This window comes from Bufo bufo, chromosome 2, assembly GCF_905171765.1.
Source record: "Bufo bufo chromosome 2, aBufBuf1.1, whole genome shotgun sequence".
Classification (NCBI taxonomy): Eukaryota; Metazoa; Chordata; class Amphibia; order Anura; family Bufonidae; genus Bufo; species Bufo bufo.
In genome coordinates, this window is record NC_053390.1 from 686,308,272 (window position 1) to 686,327,714 (window position 19,443).

Below are 19,443 nucleotides of genomic sequence, written 5' to 3' on the forward strand. Positions count from 1 at the left end.
TCGCATGGAGGCCCAGTCATTGGTGGTGAAGTGGTGCTGTTCCGCAGTGCGACTCACCTGTGCGTGCTGCAGCTGAAACTCCACTATGGCCTGCTGCTGCTCGCACAGTCTCTCCAGCATGTGCAAGGTGGAGTTCCACCTGGTGAGCACGTCGCAAATGAGGAGGTGAGCAGGAAGGCCCAAGTTATGCTGTAGAGCAGACAGCCGAGCGGCGGCAGGATGAGAACGCCGAAAGCGCGCACAGACAGTTTACACTTTATGCAGCAGCTCAGACATGTCGGGGTAGTTGTAAAAGAATTTCTGCACCACCAAATTCAGCACATGCGCCAGGCAAGGGATGTGCGTCAAACCGGCTAGTCCCAGAGCTGCAACGAGATTTCGCCCATTATCGGACACCACCAAGCCGGGCTTGAGGCCCACTGGCAGCAACCACTCGTCTGTCTGTTGTTCTATACCCCGCCACAACTCCTGCGCGGTGTGGGGCATGTCCCCCAAACACATCAGTTTCAGAATGGCCTGCTGACGTTTACCCCTGGCTGTGCTGAAGTTGGTGGTGAAGGTCTGTCGCTGACCGAATGAGGAGTTGGTATAAGAGGAGGGGGAAGCCGAGTAGGAAGAGGAGGTAACAGGAGGCAAAGAATGATGCCCTGCGATCCTTTGCGGCTGAAGGATGTGCGCCAAACAGCTCTCCGCCTGGGGCCCAGCTGCCACTACATTTACCCAGTGTGCAGTTAGGGAGATATAGCATCCCTGGCCGTGCTTACTGGTCCACGTATCTGTGGTTAGGTGGACCTTGCAACAGATGGTGTTGCGCACACTTGATTTTATCCGATACTTGGTTGTGCAGGGAGGGCACGGCTCTCCTGGAGAAGTAGTGGCGGCTGGGAACGACGTACTGTGGGACCAGGACCGTCTTTAACAAGGGGCAAAAGGGGCAGCTGCCCCGGGCCCAGTTGCTCCTGGGGGGCCCAAGGCAGCTGCCTCTTGAGCCCTGCTAGCCACTGCCCCATGTGTCAGGCTGTCAGCTACACAGGGGGTGCTGCCATGCCATGCCTGCCGGCACTCCAGGCAGCATACTGTGAGAGCTGTGATTCTCTAGGACCTTATATTACATCATTACCATGTGACCAGTAATATTGCTAGGTTACTGGTCACATGGCTATGAGGTCATCAAGGTCCTTTCTACCAGGAGTGTTGCAGGAGAAGTTTGCCTTAACTGTGGAGCTTTTTTTGTTAAGATTACATCAGAAAAAGGTGACAGGGGCTGTTATGCTAATATACTGTAAACTACTGTATAGTGTGGTGCTGTATAGTGTGGGGGCCTGTATAGTGTGGGGGCCTGTATAGTGTGGGAGGCTGTATACTGTGGGGGGCTGTATACTGTGGGGGGCTGTATACTGTGGGGGGCTGTATACTGTATACTGTGGGTGCTGTATATTGTGGAGTGCTATACTGCTGTACTGTATACTGTGGGGGGATGTATACTGTATACTGTGTGTGCTGTATATTGTGGAGTGCTATACTGCTGTTCTGTATAGTGTGGGGGGCTGTATACTGTATACTGTTGGTGCTGTATATTGTGGAGAGCTACTGTCACGACTGTGACTGATCCAGACAGGTCTGGGAGGAGAAGGTCGCAGCGACTTGCTACTCGCGATAGCTTGTGAGTTTGCTCCATGGTTCAGGGTATGTCATCCGGGTTTTGCCTTGTGAACCTTTTTGTCCTGACTGGGAGTTTGTAGGCATCCTTCTCAGGTGAGTCCTGTCTGCCACTCCCAGCTACTATATTAGTTTCAGTTTCACTTGCAGTCATTGCCAGATATAGTCCTTACTTCCAGTTCTATTCTGACCTTTGAAGGAGATCGTTTGATGGTGTTGCTGTGGAGCTCTTGTCCGGCGTGGACTGTCGTGATTGGGATCGCCTTCTCTGCTCGTGACTGGATAAGTCTATCTCTGCTATAGTTTGTTTGTTGCTGTCTTCCCCTGCTGTTCTCCTAGACATGAGTGATGGTGACTAGTGCTCCCATCGGCCTTTCCCCACTCTAGGCTTGTTAGGGCGACTGAGGGTTTAGGCATCCTGCTCGCCGCACGGGTTCACACCCCGTCTAGGGTATCAGGGCAGACAGGTGCCAGCTTAGGGTTAGTCAGGGGTGGCCATACTATTCCCATCCGTAGATAAGGGTCCCCCTTCCCCTCTGTCTGGTGCGACACGACTGCTGCTGGGATAGCGGTCGTGACAGTATATCTGGCCTTTAAAAAAATTAAAAAAAAGTGACATTTCTTTTTTTTTGCTTGCTGTTTTGCTTTGTATTTTTCTGTTCCACTATGGATCCGGTTACGGTTTTGGCGAAACAATTACAGGGATTATCCCTTGAAGTGGCAGGATTAAAAGCAACAGTGCTTCAGCAGCAGCAATCCTTGGGTTCCACCGTTGCTACGGGAAACCAAGGTACTCCTGAGCCAAAAGTGGCTTTACCTGATAGGTTCTCAGGAGGGAGAGACCAATTTGTAACCTTCAGAGAAGCTTGCAAATTGTTCTTCAGGTTACGCCCTAGATCCTCCGGCGGTGAGGAAAAACGGGTGGGCATTGTAATTTCTCTCCTGCAAGGAGATCCGCAGGCTTGGGCTTTCTCCCTACCATCAGACTCTCTGGCCTTACGATCAGTGGAGGAGTTTTTTGAAGCCCTGGGTCTCGTATATGATGATCCGGACAGGGTCTCACTGGCTGAGTCTAAGCTACGTAGACTTCGGCAAGAGAACCGGTCTGCTGAACTATATTGTTCCGAATTCCGTAGGTGGGCTACTGATACGTTATGGAACGACTCGGCCCTTAGGAGTCAGTTCTGCCTGGGGTTGTCTGAAAAATTAAAAGATGCGCTGGCGGTATACGAGGTCCCTGGGTCTCTGGAGGCTGCTATGTCTCTGTCCATAAGAATCGACAGACGACTCAGGGAGAGACTATTAAATTTTATGGAGGCCTCTATAGGGCAGGGATCGGTTTGTTATGATCCAGTCGAACCAATGCAAATAGGGGGCGCCACTAGACGGGTGAATCCTCCTAAGTTCCGCCGTAGGTCAGAGGTTTGTTTTCGTTGTGGGGGGAGGGGTCATTTTGTAAAGGTTTGTCCCTCAGAACCCAAGAGACCACAAACAAAGGAGCCGCCGGAAAACTAGAGTCCCCAGATTGTGCGGAGGATAACAGTCTGGGCGTATTCGTTTCCTCCATACGCATGTCTCAGTTTTTGTTGTCCGCTACCGTTGAGGCGGGCAATAAGACTGAGATCTGTTCCGTCTTTTTGGACAGTGGGGCGGGGGTCAACTTGGTGGATTCACGGTTTGCTCAGTCTCTGGGTTTTACTCCGGAACCGATACGCAGAACTATTCCTGTTTTTGCCATCGACTCCTCCCCTCTTACTCAGAAAGAGTATTTCGGAGAGTTTGGCTAAGGGACACATCAGACCCTCTTCTTCACCTGTGGCTGCAGGGTTCTTTTTCGTTAAAAAGAAAGATGGGGGCCTACGTCCTTGCCTGGATTTCCGGGAATTAAACCGGATAACTATCCGAGATCCCTATCCTCTTCCTCTCATTCCCGACCTCTTTAATCAGGTTGCTGGTGCTAAATGGTTCTCCAAAATGGATCTCAGAGGAGCCTATAACCTGGTTCGCATCAAAGAGGGGGATGAGTGGAAGACGGCTTTTAATACTCCGGAAGGGCATTATGAAAATCTGGTCATGCCATTTGGTCTTACTAATGCGCCTGCGGTATTCCAACATTTTGTCAACGATATTTTTAGTCACCTTATCGGGAGATTTGTTGTGATATATCTTGATGACATCCTGGTCTATTCCCCGGATCTGGATACACATAAGATCCATGTGAGACAAGTGCTGCAGATATTAAGGGCCAACAAATTGTTTGCCAAGTTAGAAAAATGTGTGTTCGCCGTAAAAGAACTGCCATTTCTGGGGTATGTGTTGTCAGATTCAGGTTTCCGCATGGATCCAGAGAAAGTCCGGGCGATTATAGACTGGGATCTGCCTGAGAACCTGAAGGCATTGCAACGCTTCCTGGGGTTTGCCAATTTTTATAGAAAGTTTATAAAGAACTATTCCTTGGTGGTCAAACCACTGACGGACATGACCCGAAAGGGATCCGATTTTTCCAAATGGTCACATGCAGCCAAAACTGCCTTTGCATCTCTGAAGGAGAGATTCACCTCGGCCCCTATTCTCGTACAGCCAGATGTTTCGCTTCCTTTTACTGTAGAGGTTGACGCATCAGAGGTGGGGGTGGGAGCGGTACTATCTCAGGGCCCATCCCCTGGTGAATGGCGTCCGTGTGCTTTCTTTTCGAAGAAATTGTCTACTGCAGAAAGGAACTATGATATTGGCAACAGGGAACTTTTGGCTATTAAGTTGGCTTTTGAGGAGTGGCGTCATTTTTTGGAGTGGGCGGTTCATCCCGTCACGGTGATTACTGATCACAAAAACTTATTATATCTGGAGTCTGCTAAACGTCTCACCCCTAGACAGGCTCGGTGGTCGTTATTTTTTACTAGGTTTAATTTTGTAATAACCTATCGCCCGGGGGCAAAAAATACTAAGGCGGATGCATTGTCTCAAAGTTTTCCTGTAGGGGGTGATGTTGAGGTACCAGAGCCCATTTTGCAAAAGGGGGTGGTGGTCTCTGCATTACACTCAGGTTTAGAGGGGAGGGTGTTGGAAGCTCAGGGGGACGCCCCGGCCTCCTGCCCATCGGTTAAACTGTTTGTGCCAGAAAATTTACACCTGGAGATACTAAAAGAACACCATAACTCCGCACTGGCAGGACACCCAGGTAGTAGGGCAACCTCTGAATTAGTGTCTCGTCGGTTCTGGTGGCCTAAGTGGCGCCAGGAGGTGTTGAATTTTGTGTCTGCATGTGCTACCTGTGCTCGTTCTAAGGTAGATCATACTCGTCCGGCAGGGCGTCTTTTACCTCTAGCCATCCCCAACAGGCCTTGGATGCACCTATCAATGGATTTCATTACGGATCTACCAGTATCAGCGGGGAAGACTGTTATTCTTGTAGTTGTTGACAGATTCAGTAAAATGGTGCACTTTATTGCTCTTGCCGCATTGCCTAATGCTAACACACTGGCTCAGGTTTTTATTGACCACATCGTGAAGCTTCACGGGGTCCCTTCCGATATTGTTTCGGATCGTGGTACCCAATTCGTTTCTAAATTTTGGAAAGCTTTTTGTTCTCGTTTAGGGGTTCATCTGTCGTTTTCTTCATCTTTCCATCCACAGTCCAACGGTCAGACTGAACGTACCAATCAAAACCTAGAGACATATTTGAGATGCTTTGTTTCCGAAAATCAGGAGGAATGGTCATCTTATTTACCGTTAGCCGAGTTTGCCATTAATAATCGTCGTCAAGAATCCACCGATAAGTCACCATTTTTTAGTGCGTATGGTTTCCATCCTCAGTTTTGTACGTTTAGTGAGGGGGGGCCGTCTGGGATTCCCGAGGAGGAACGATTTGCGTCTTCACTTTCTTCAGTGTGGCAGAGTGTGCAAGAAAGTTTGAAGAGAATTGGTGGTAGATACAAACGTGTGGCTGATAGGAGGCGCTCTGAAGGTCCGGACCTTGGGGTGAATGACTTGGTGTGGTTGTCTACCAGAAATATCAAGTTGAAGGTTCCCTCGTGGAAATTAGGTCCGAGATTTATTGGTCCTTATAGGGTAATTAAGATCATTAACCCGGTGGCTTTTCGTCTGGAGCTACCTCAGACTCTAAGGATCCATAATGTCTTCCACAGATCTCTGCTTAAGAGATATGTAGAACCTCCTGAACCATTGCCACTACCGCCTCCACCGGTGGTTGTTGATGGCAGTCTTGAGTTTCAGGTAGAAAAGATTGTTGACTCACGATATGTTCGCCGCTCTCTTCAGTACCTGGTGCACTGGAGAGGTTATGGTTCCGAAGAGAGAATGTGGGTTCCAGCTTCAGAGATAAAAGCGGACAGACTCATTCGGGCTTTTCATAGCTCCCATCCGGAGAGGCCTGGTCTTGAGGGTCCGGGGGGCCCTCGTAGAAGGGGAGGTACTGTCACGACTGTGACTGATCCAGACAGGTCTGGGAGGAGAAGGTCGCAGCGACTTGCTACTCGCGATAGCTTGTGAGTTTGCTCCATGGTTCAGGGTATGTCATCCGGGTTTTGCCTTGTGAACCTTTTTGTCCTGACTGGGAGTTTGTAGGCATCCTTCTCAGGTGAGTCCTGTCTGCCACTGCCAGCTACTATATTAGTTTCAGTTTCACTTGCAGTCATTGCCAGATATAGTCCTTACTTCCAGTTCTATTCTGACCTTTGAAGGAGATCGTTTGATGGTGTTGCTGTGGAGCTCTTGTCCGGCGTGGACTGTCGTGATTGGGATCGCCTTCTCTGCTCGTGACTGGATAAGTCTATCTCTGCTATAGTTTGTTTGTTGCTGTCTTCCCCTGCTGTTCTCCTAGACATGAGTGATGGTGACTAGTGCTCCCATCGGCCTTTCCCCACTCTAGGCTTGTTAGGGTGACTGAGGGTTTAGGCATCCTGCTCGCCGCACAGGTTCACACCCCGTCTAGGGTATCAGGGCAGACAGGTGCCAGCTTAGGGTTAGTCAGGGGTGGCCATACTATTCCCATCCGTAGATAAGGGTCCCCCTTCCCCTCCGTCTGGTGCGACACGACTGCTGCTGGGATAGCGGTCGTGAGAGCTACACTGCTGTACTGTATACTGTGGGGGGCTGTATACTGTGGGGGGCTGTATACTGTATACTGTGGGTGCTGTATATTTTGGAGTGCTATACTGCTGTACTGTATAGTGTGGGGTGCTGTATCGTGTATAGTTTGGGGTGCTGTATACGGTGAGGTGCTATACTGCTCTACTGTATACTGTGAGGTGTTGTATACTGTAGGCTGCTATACTGCTCTACTATATACTGTGGGGTACTGTATAGTGTGGGGTGCTATACTACATACTGTGTGGTGCTGTATACTATAGGGTGCTATACTGCATACTGTGGGGTGATGGGGTGCACTGTAACACTAGGGTTAGCCGAGCCCTGGTCTCCTTCCTGCAGAGCGGTGCACACTTCCAGCCTTAGCCCAGCTGCCCAGAGCACTGATCCTGAGCCGCTGGAGTCTTCAGAACTGGAAGTATTTACAGTCATTCACTGTACTCTACCAGATGTGTGGATTTTTTGTGTGTGTGTTGTGGTGGAGGGCGTGATTGCCTGCTAAGGTGTGGGAAGGCGGGATCCAGGGGGCCCGAGTAAACTTTTCCCCAGGGTCCAATCAATATTAAAGACGGCCCTGTGTGGGACAGCAAGCAACATGAGCTGTTTGAAGCTGTTCGTCTCCACCAGCCTGAATGACAGCATTTCAAAGGCCAGCAGTTTAGAAAAAGCTGGCATTCAGGGCAAGGGATCGAGGGTGGCTAGGTGGGAATTTATGCTTTCTCTCAAAGGTTTGTGAGATGGAGAGCTGAACAATTCCGTGTAACATGGTGGAGATGCTTGGTGACGGAGGTGGTGTTGTTGGTGGCACATCCTCTGTTTGCTGGGCGGCAGGTGCCAACTAGTGTTGAGCGCGAATATTCGAATATCGAATTTTTTTAGCGAATATCGCCACTTCGCTAATTCGCTAATATTTCGAATATAGTGCTATAAATTCGATATTTCGAATATTCTTTTTTTTTATTGTTATATTTTTTTCTTTCCCACTTCCCAAAAGTAGTTCTTACCTGTCCTTAGGATTCCTGGCTTCCTGGCTGCTCCAGTTAGTGCCCGTTTCCGCTTCTGACGACTTCTGTGCTCATGGAGCATCCCCATCACCATGGGAACGTCTCCATACTAGAATGTACTGTCGGATTTGAGAATTACGTTGAAATTGCAATTCGATTAATTCAAGTTAGAATAATCGAATTTCGATTTCAACTTAGCACTGCTATATTCCATATTCGTTAATTCTAGCCTAATATGGAATATAGCAGTGCTAAGTTCAAATCGAAATTTGATTATTATAACGTGAATTAATCGCATTGCTATTTCAACTTGGACCTGGTTTACTATTTTTGGCTTGGTAGAATTAGCGAATATTACGAATGTATTCGTCAAATTCTTCAAAACGAAGATAACGAAGTATTCTCCATCTCCGTTTTAGCTCCATATTCGTCAACTTCGCTAATTCTAGCAATCAAATAGGAAAGTTGACTATAGAGACAGCTAAGTTTAATTCGCTATGTGATTATATTACTTTGCTTTTTTTATTTTTTTTTATTAATAGTTAAATACTTGATTATTATAATGATTATATTTATTAAAAAAAAAAAAAGCAGAGTAATATAATCCCATAGCGAATTAAACACAGCTGTCTCTATAGTCAACCTTCCTATTTGATTGCTAGAATTAGCGAAGTTGACGAATATGGAGCTAAAACGAAGATGGAGAATACTTTGTTATCTTCATTTTGAGGAATATGATGAATACATTCGTCATATTCGCTAATCCTACCAAGCCAACCATAGTAAACCAGGTCCAAGTTGAAATAGCAATTCGATTAATTCAAGTTATAATGCTATAGACAGTGTCATGAATATGGTTGCCACACTAAGTCCCGGTTACTAGGCAACCAAGGAAACAATGGCTGTTGGTTAATATGCGTCCCGGGCTAATGACACAACCCTCAGCCCCGTGTAATGATGTTTCCCCATTGGATTACGTCATTACACTCAACATCACGCTGGTTACCTCCGGTGTGAATAAGCGCATGCGCGGTGACGTAGGCCGCCCCGCTGACGTCACCGCGCTGCGCTCCAAGCCTCCTTCTGAGGCGGAATAGTGCTTTCCCATAGCACTGATAGCGCATGCGCGAGCGCGTCGGTGGCCCCGCTGACGTCATCGCGCTGCGCTTCAAGCCTCACCCTGAGGTCAAATGATGTTCAAATAGGAGCGGGCGATTACCTGTCAGTAGGCTTCATCACAGCCTCTGGACACGCCGCTGAGCTCCACACGAGGGACTGGGCCATCATCAGGCAACCCCCTCTACCTTTTCTCTACATCACTAGGCAAGTACCCAGTCCTGATACAGGAGTGGAGCCCCGACTAAAGGCTGCCACCTTAAAGTATCAATTGTGTCATATTTTGCATTATCAGAACTGCATTGATGTATGTGTTGCTAACCAACTAAAGATACCAACACTATATGTCACTACATCACATTGCCCCCCTGTGTGTGCCTAAATTCCCCTGATGAGTTCCAAAAACGAAACATGCATGTAGGGACTAGCTACACTAGGGCACAATAGGGCCAAGTAGCGAAAGGGCCAGGTTCCGGTGGGGTCGTTCTTATTAGAACGGGTGCTCCGTAAGTAGGATGCTAGGGCCGAGATAGCACTCATATATTAGGGCTGTCTAGGTACCTTTAACCCATTAACACCCCTGCCGGGCCCCATTCGCTCTTTTTCCACAGCAAACCTGCTTGCGCTGGACATCACCAAAGACCAGAGGACTGTGGCTGAAAGGGTAAGACCACCAGTTACTCAAGGTGCCGCCGTGCACTAATCTATTGTGAATTTAAAGGTGCCGCCGTGCACCAAGCATTTTTTGTATCCCTTGTGCGATCATACACTCTCTTTGTATCTAATTATCACACGTAGGGACATATTCTACCTTAATAATTAAAAGTTAAGTTTTAACTCAAATCACCATTACTACTCTGTCTATATAAATTTCTAAATATACTGGTGATTAAGTCATCAATTTAGCATATAGCTCCTCCTAGCTATAAAGTTATAATAATCGAATTTCGATTTCAACTTAGCACTGCTATATTCCATATTCGTTAATTCTAGCCTAATATGGAATATAGCAGTGCTAAGTTGAAATCGAAATTCGATTATTATAACTTGAATTAATCGAATTGCTATTTCAACTTGGACCTGGTTTACTATGGTTGGCTTGGTAGAATTAGCGAATATGACGAATGTATAAATAGAATCATTATAATAATCAAGTATTTAACTATTCAATTTAAAAAAAAAAAAAGGTAATATAATCGCATAGCGAATTAAACTTAGCTGTCTCTATAGTCAACTTTCCTATTTGATTGCTAGAATTAGCGAAGTTGACGAATAGGTAGCTAAAACGAAGGTGTAGAATACTTAGTTATCTTCGTTTTGAGGAATATGACGAATACATTCGTCATATTCGTCATCTTTACTAATTCTAGATATCAAACCAATAGGAAAGTAGCCTTAAGTTAAAATCGCAATACGCGATTATTTAAATCGCATAATAATCGCGATAACTAGAATAATGACGAATATTAGATTTCGACGAATATGAAACGAATATTCTATCGGCTATTCGCGTATTTAGACTAAATCGAATATGGCACCTGCCGCTCATCACTAGTGCCAACGTTCCTCCAGAGGCGGAGGAAGAGGCCGAGGCAGCAGTAGAAGAGGGAGCAGGAGGGGCCTGAGCCCTTCCTTGGTTTTGAAGGTGCTTACTCCACTGCAGCCCGTGTCTCGCATGTAGATGCCTGGTCATGCAGGTTGTGCTAAGGTTCAGAATGTTAATGCCTCGCTTCAGGCTCTGATGGCACAGAGTGCAAACCACTCGGGTCTTGTCGTCAGCACATTGTGTGAAGAAGTGCCATGCCAGGGAACTCCTTGAAGCTGCCTTTGGTGTGCTCGGTCCCTGTTGACGGTAGCCAGTAGCAGGCGAACTGTTTTGGCGACAGCTGCTCTGCTTTTGCACCCTGCTCCTGCTTTCGGTCTCACCACTGCCTCTTCCTCCGAACTCTGAAAGTCAGTGGCACGACCTTCATTCCATGTGGGGTCTAGGACCTCATCGTCCCCTGCATCGTCTTCCACCCAGTCTTCCTCCCTGACCTCCTTTTCGGTCTGCACACTGCAGAAAGACGCAGCAGTTGGCACCTGTGTTTCGTCATCATCAGAGACGTGCTGAGGTGGTATTCCCATGTCCTCATCAGGAAACATAAGTGGTTGTGCGTCAGTGCATTCTATGTCTTCCACCCCTGGAGAAGAGCTAGGTGATGCCCTTGGGAAACGTTGCCAGCAGAGTCTTCAAACAGCATAAGAGACTGCTGCATGACTTGAGGCTCAGACAGGTTCCTCAAGATGCACAGGGGTGATGTGACAGACTGATGGGCATGGGTTTCAGGTGCCACCTGTGCGCTTTCTGCAGAAGACTGGGTGGGAGATAATGTGAACGTGCTGGATCCACTGTCGGCCACCCAATTGACTTGCGCCTGTACTTGCTTAGGCCTTACCATCCTTAAAACGGCATTAGGCCCGACCAAATATCACTGTAGATTCTGGCGGCTACTGGGACCTGAGGTAGTAGGTTCAGTAGGATGTGTAGCTGTGGCAGAACGGCCACGTCCTCTCCCTGCACCAGAGGCTCCACCAACACCACCACCACGACCATGACCGCGTCCCTTATTAGATAATTTGGCTTACCGGTTATATACCCGCATCTGGGCATCCTGGGCCTTCTGGAGGTGTTCCTTAACCAGCGGCATCACCTTAGCCACTCTCTCTCTCATTTGGGATATGTGTTCTACCAGTGTCTGGTGTGGTGAGAACTCACCTTCCCAGGTTTCCTTCACCAAATCCAGAAGTCCACGGGGTCTCCGCCCATACAGGAGTTCAAATGGCGAGAATCCCGTGGAGGCCTGCGGGACCTCCCGTATGGCGAACAACAAGGCTGGTAGCAACATGTCCCAATCTTTTCCGTCCTTCTGGACTATTCTTTTTAACATGAGCTTTAATGTTTTGTTGAACCTCTCCACAAGGCCATTCGTCTTTGGGTGATAGACGGATGTCCGCACCTGTCAGATCTGAAACAGCTTGCAGAGGTCCGCCATGACCTTCAACATAAACGGGGGTGCCCTAGTCCATCAGTATCTCCTTGGGCAGCCCCATGCAGGAGAACATCTGAAACAATTCCTGAGCTATGGCCTTAGAGGAGGTGCTCCTTAATGGGACCGCCTCTGGGTACCTGGTTGCGTAATCTACCACAACTAGTATGTGCTGATTTCCCCGTGCTGATTTTACCAAGGGCCCCACCAGGTCCATGGCAATCCGCTCAAATGGTACCTCGATTATGGGCAAAGGTACCAGGTGGTTCCGATAGTGTGACACTGGGGCTGTTAGCTGGCACGTGGGGCCGGACGCACAATACCTCTTCACCTCTGCCATTACCCCAGGCCAGTAGAACCTGTCTGTTATCCTGGCCTCCGTCTTCTCTGCTCCCAGGTGTCCGCATAATGCATCATTATGCACGAGGAGCTGTCTCCAATACGAGTGGGGCACCAGTAGCTGTTCAATTTCTTCCCCTCGGATTTCCGTAACTCGGCACAGCAAGTCCCCATTTAATGAAAAATGAGGGAACCTGAGTTCTGCCCCGGGAACCTGTGAGATTCCGTTTGTAACCACCACCTGCTCTCTAGCATGTGTTAAGGAGGGATCCTGTAACTGGACGGAACCAAACGCACCCTTGGGTACATTCAGGTCTGGGTACGTTGGTTCGGGTGAGGTTTCCCCCTCATCCTCCTCCTCTGGGGTCTGTGGTGGGGAGAGTTCCTCCTCATCCTCCCCAACATCACTTGCAACAGGGAGCTTTCCCCCCCTCAGTGGTCAGCTCAGCTCTGGACCCTAAATCACGCACATCCTGAACCTTACCTACATCATAAATGCTATCATTACCATTCTTACTGCCACTAGGCATGTCCGTATTGGGGAGAAGTGTCCTGGGCAGTTCCGGACCACTACCCTCTTCATTTGACCCATCAGATATCAAAGTCTCTAGTCTCTTTGACTGTTCAGGGAATCCACTTTGCGCCTGCTTCCACAGGTCTAGAAATATCGGACAGTTTCCCCCCACAATAACATCATGGATCAGGCTGTTCACTATCTCAACTTCCTGGGTCACGGAAGTACAGCTATGGGCAACAGTCACTGGTATTAAGGGGTATTCCCTAGTGTCCCCATGAATACAAACAACCTGAAGAGTCTTACTTATGGGGCCAAGCCTCCCGATCATTCTGGCGTGGACTAGCATCACCATGCTGTCGGAGTCCAAAAGGGATTTGGCCGGGAGATGGTTCACCCAAATTTCCCACTCGAACTGATCGTCAGTTAGGTCAAGATGTGTGACGCATGCTCGCTGTGCGTACAGGGAGACTCTCCGTCCTGTCCCGCATTCAATGGGCTCGCCCTGAAGAGGGCATTGGGTCCGGGTATGGCCATAGGCTTGATAACGCCAACACTGTATTTCCCCATCCTTCTTACAGTGGTTAGCCTCCGCGGTTCAGGGGGCACTGTTGTAGGGACATCTGGTCCAGAATCCAGGATGGCTCCCCTCCTTGGTGCGGTAACTGGTCGTACTGCCCTCAACGTGGTTTCCCAGTGCTTGGCGGGTCCGAGCAAGTCCTCCACTACGGTGTACTGCTCTACCAGTTCCACCAACTGATTCGCCGTCGCAGGGTCTCCATGGCTTACCCAGTGCTGCAGGTCATGTGGCAGCGATCACAGGTACCGGTCCATGGCCACCCGTTCCGCAATTTGTGGGCCTGTCAATTTCTCAGGCCACAGCCACTTTTTTACTAGCTGCACCAGGTCATGCATTTTGGTTCTTAGTGGATGGCCAGCCTGGTAACCCCAGCGGTGCACTCTTTGGGCCCGAACAGCCGTACTCCCAGTCGAGCGAGGATGTCCGCCTTTAGCTGCTCATAGGTTTTAACGAGTTTGACTGGCAGGTCGAAATAGGCCTGTTGAGGGTCACCAGTAAGAAAGGGCACGATGATGCTGGCCCATTGGTCCTGAGGCCACCCCTCTCTCTTTGCAACTCTCTCGAAAGTCAATAGGAAGGCCTTAACGTCATCACCGGATGTCAGTTTTTGTAATAGGTGGCTGGCTCTTACAGCAACTTGGGGCCCTGGGGCAGTGTTCGCTTGCACTTGTCCTTGAGCCAACTGTTGTACAGCCTCCTTTAAAGCAGCTACCTGGGCTTGTGCAGCTTCCTGATATGCCATAAGCTGAGCAATGAGCACACGCTTTGTCTCTTGCTGCGCCACCATTGCTTCCTCATGGCGGCAGGTTACCTCTACTGTGGCCAGCTGCTGGGCCACCGAAGCTTGCTGCTGAGTTGCAGTGGCTTGCAGCAGGGCTTTCATTACCTCCTCCATGTCTTTTCCTGCAGCTTGCAGAGATTTCACCCAAGACATGCCAAACAGGGTACTGTCTCTTTAAATGTCACTTTTTATGATTTAAACGGCTTTTGTGGCTTTCATGGCTTTCATGCCCCCATGCACGCATCCTCCACCAGTTATAATACGGAGTAGATCGCTCCAATAAACCAGTTGCATGAGCCAGCCCAGAAGAAAACAGATGTTTATTTTCCCCCAAAAAAACAAAAATAGGTACAGCTTCCAGCAGACAAGGTCATAAACCCAACTTAAAGTCTGCTTAGTTCAGCATAACATAAACAGTAAAACAGTCCGTTCAAATAAATGTATTTTTACCCAGGGTTTTTTATTTTAGTCTGTGATAGTTTTCAGTCTGCTTTCCTGCCAAACTTTCCACGTCTCCTCAGATTCCAGCTCTGCTCACAGCCACCCACAGCAGTGTGTCCACCACACCCCCCTTACTCACTTCCTTTTCCTCTTATCAGAAGAGTGAGTTAACCCTGTGGGTACCGGATCCCAGGTAGCGAGGAGTGGAGACCACTTCCCGCCGAATGTCACTTCAGGGTCTCCGAAATTCCGGATCCCAAATGTCCTCTTATAATACAGAGAGGACTGCTAATCCGTCCTCTCACATTGTGGCAATCTTTTTTCCGGAATCTCCTCACCCTCCAAGGGTGAGCCTCCTGACTAGCAGCGCTTTCTTAAAGGCACCACAACCCAAATAGTGGCGATATATATCTCACTGAGGACCCAACCTTGGCGTCCTCTACAATATATATATATATATATATATATATATATATATATATATATATATATATATATATATATATATATATATATTTACTGTGCTTCAGGGTCAATCTTAGCAGGCAGTCTAAAATATCTTTGCATTTATCTTGTTCACCTGCTGCCCCATTCATATTTAATCTGTTCTGTTATACATACACTTACTGTGAGTCAGACTTAGTCTCAACAGGCAGTCTAATATATCGCTGCATTTATCTTGTTCACCTGCTGCAGAATTCATACTTAAAACTTTGCGAATATAAGATGAATAAAAATAGGCAGCACTCACCAATGGTTCTTTGCTTCTTTTATTCAAGACAAACAGATTTCATGCGGCTAGGTAGCAGATTGCCATATTCACATACAAGCGGCGACGGCCGTTTCACGCACGACTGATTGCGCTTCCTCAGGCCACTATGTATGCACGCACCTGCGTGCTGACCTCTTATACCTGGCGTCTAGTTGTCATGGAAATCCATAACAAACCAGACGCCCGGCACATAAGGATTCACTAATAACAAAATACAACAAAAGATACTGTTACAAGAATACATTCAAATCATTGCTGTCATTTAGACCTAGCCGACCTACTGCTCCTGTGCATATGATCCATTTTGCTTCTTTTTGTAGAAGGGTACAGTGTCTGTCTCCACCTTGAACTGGGTGTGGGACAGCTTCTATTCCAGCAAACTGGAGTGCTTTTACATTCCCTCCATGAACTTCTCTCACATGGTCAATTAGTCTGCAGCAGTCTTTTCCCATCCTTATCGAGTTAAAATGCTCCCTGATCCTCTCAAATAGACACCTGATGGTTTTACCTATGTAAAAGCAGCCACAATCGCACATCAAGACATACACTACATTAGTGCTCCTACAGTTTATGAAACTGGTTACCTTTTTGTTATGGGACCTATTTTTACCATCTTCTTTTTGGAGTTGTATTCACATAACTAGCAACTGCCGCACTTGTGGTTGCCTTTTGGCAGCCTCTCCTGCAGCCAGTTGGTCTTTTTCCCCCCCAGGAATCTGCTTCTCACAATCCTATCTTTAATTGTGTGGCTCCGTCTATATGTTATTAACGGTTTCTCATCCACTATACCTTTCAAACCCACATCTTTTTTCAGGATATCCCATTGTTTAAATATAGCTGTTCGTATCAAATTAGTCATTCGGCTAAATTTGAATGAAAACACGCAAAAAGTTAAAAAAAATATATATATATTTAATGTTTGAATCACCCCCCTTTCCCAATTTTACATATAAAAATACATAAACAAAAAAAATTAACATATTGGGTATCGCCGCAACCGAAAATGTCTGAACTATTAAAATATTTTAAAAAAATTCTTGTGTGGTGAACGCAGTTACAGAATAAAAATGAAAAACACGCAATTTGCCTTTTTTTTTTTTTTCATTTTGTTCTCCAAATTTTTTTTATAATGGTGATCAAAACATTGTATATACTACAAAAATTGCATCAATGAAAACTACAGTTCGTTACACAAAAAACAAACCCTTAGGTTGGTTTCATTTGGGCGTTGCTGCGATTTTTCCGCGCGAGTGCAAAACATTGTAATGCTTTCTGCACGCGCGTGAGAAAAATCTGCATGTTTGGTACCCAAACCCGAACTTCTTCACAGAACTTCGGGTTTGGGTTAGGTGTTGTGTAGATTGTATTATTTCCCCTTATAACATGGTTATAAGGGAAAATAATAGCATTCTTAATACAGAATGCATAGTACAATAGGGCTGGAGGGGTTAAAAAAATAATAATAATAATTTAACTTACCTCAATCCACTTGCTCACGCAGCTCGGCTTCTCTTCTGTTTTCATCTTTGCTGTTCATAGGAATAGGACCTTTGATGACGTCACTGCGCTCATCACATGGTCCATCACATGATCCATCACCATGGTAAAAGATCATGTGATGAACGCAGTGATGTCATCAAAGGTCCTTTTCCTGTGCACAGCAAAGATGAAGACAGAAGAGAAGACGAGCTGCGAGAGCAAGTGGATTAAGGTGAGTTAATTTTTTAATTTTTTTTTTCACCCCTTAGCCCTATTGTACTATGCATTCTGTATTAAGAATGCTATTATTTGCCCTTATAACCCTGTTATAATAATAATCCAGATCGTCTCCTAGCAACCGTGCGTGAAAATCGCATTCGATTTCCACGCAGCCCCATTCACTTCTATGGGGCCTGTGTTGCGTGAAAAACGCAGAATATAGAACATGCTGCGATTTTCATGCAACGCACAAGTGATGCGTGAAAACCAACGCTCATGTGCACAGCCCCATAGAAATAAATGGGTCCGGATTCAGTGCGGGTGCAATGCGTTCACCTCACGCATTGCACCCGCACGGAAATCTCGCCCGTGCAAAAGGGGCCTTATAAAGCTCTGTAGACTGCAATATAAAAAGTTATGGCTGTCAGAATATAGCGATGCAAAGAAAACTTTGATCTTTCTAAATGTTTTAATTATGTTTTTTATTAGTAAAACAAAAAAAACTGTTTGTTTGGTATCGCCGCATTTGCATTGAGTTGTAGAATAAGAATATCAGACCATTTTTAGTGCATAGTGAACGCTGTGATATCAAAGCCCAAAAAACATTGGTGGAATTTATTTATTTATTTTTCCTTTTTTCTAATACAAGACATGGTAAATTAAATGGTGGCAATAAAAAATGCATCTTGTCCTGCAAAAAATAAGCCCTCATATAGCTATGTGAACGGAAAAATAAAAAAAAGTTATTGCTTTTGGAACATGAGAAGGAAAAATAAAAAATGTAAAAATGAAAATAGGCCTGGTCTTGAAGGGGTTAATCTGTATATATATATATATATATATATATATATATATATATATATATATATATATATATATATTTATTTATTTACTGTGCATCAGACTCAGTCTTAATATATGAGTCTGATGCACAGTAAATACATGGTGCAACATTCATACTTAATCTGTTACATTACTGATTCAGTTACTGTACACTATGGCTGACAGACGCTTGCTTGGGCCCTCCAAAGGAACAGGAAGTGGCAAAAATTTAGCTATAGCCGGCATAAGTAGCAGCAGCATAAGGGTTGGCAGTAGCAGTAGCCACAGCAACAAGCCAGAGCTGTCAATGTCATCCAGCATTCATTTTTTTACTAACAATCCAGCTGTACTGGAATGGTTGACTCGCTCTTCAACATCATCTTGGGTAACAACAGATATACACAGACAGGAATCGGTGGGTTCCTCTGACACCACACTTAGTTGGCATGGCCCAGGAATTGCCTCTGTGCACTCACCTGTCCTGAACCTCCCTCTAGCTTTTGCTGCTTCTTCTGCTAGCCATGTAAGGTATGCCTCTGCTCTGTTTTTCAGTAAGTTTAAGCTTTGTGAGGACACCAGTTACAGGCAAGCACAGACTTAGAGGAGATTTCTGCTGTGGACACCTCTAGTTATGCAACTACCGATGATAACAGTCGGGTGGGAGCATAAGTTGTGAGAGGTCAAGGACATGTGCAAGACACAGTGAGGATGACATTTGTGAAGAACGAACCAATATAGATGACAATGTAGTTGATTGCACTTTGGAGCATTGTCATCATCGGGGAGATAGGGTGGCCGCGTTCCTGTGAGACAGCAGGGTGGAAGAAGTGGGAGATTTGCAGCTAATGGCGGGAGGGGTACGCTATCTGCTACTCAGGAGACTACTTGTGAGGAACCCACTAGCAGTGCACGGGTTCATAAAAGCAGCGGCAGGCAGACATCATGCACTGGTGGAGGCATACTTGGCAGTGTGGGAATTTTTCAGCAAGTCACTGAGGGACATTAGCGTGGCGGTATGCAAGATATGGGAGCAGAAGGTGAGGTGCACCAAGGGTGCTAATGTTGGCACGACGGCCCTGCGTCAGCACATGGAGTGTCACCATAAAGTGGTGTGGGAAAACCATGGCACTCACTTGGTGCTACAGCCTGATGCAGCAAATGCTTCATCTCTCACTGTCCCGCATCCCCTCTCCAGCAGTAAGGGCTCGCCAAGTCAGCAGAATTAAGTTGTTGTTCCTTCCAATCGACTTCAATGTTGTTTGTAGCTCCTGATGCTCCTTTTCCTCCTACTCCTTATCACTTGTTTCAACAGCAACGGATCACCAAGGTAATTGCTTAAAGACAACAGTATGCGTGCACTCATCCAATGACACAGCAGCTGAATGTTCCCCTGGCCAAGTTGCTGGTACTACGGTCGCTCCCTTTCTATGTAGTTTACTCTGCACATTTCAGAGAACTAATGGCTTGCGCCCAGCCAAGGTGGAGAGCAGACATTACTTTTCCAAAAAAGCTGTACCAGCCCTGCACACATAGGTTGAGCAGAAGGTGGGCCACCCTTGGAACACCTGGCATATGGTAGAGT

General features: G+C 46.8%; 1 protein-coding gene across 1 annotated transcript in view; it reads left to right on the plus strand.

Annotated features, from left to right (window-relative positions):
- GALNTL6 (polypeptide N-acetylgalactosaminyltransferase like 6) overlaps nucleotides 1-19,443 on the plus strand; it is a 1,828,331-nt gene that overhangs the window by 1,275,807 nt on the left and 533,081 nt on the right. The gene's annotated exons all lie outside the window — the stretch shown is intronic.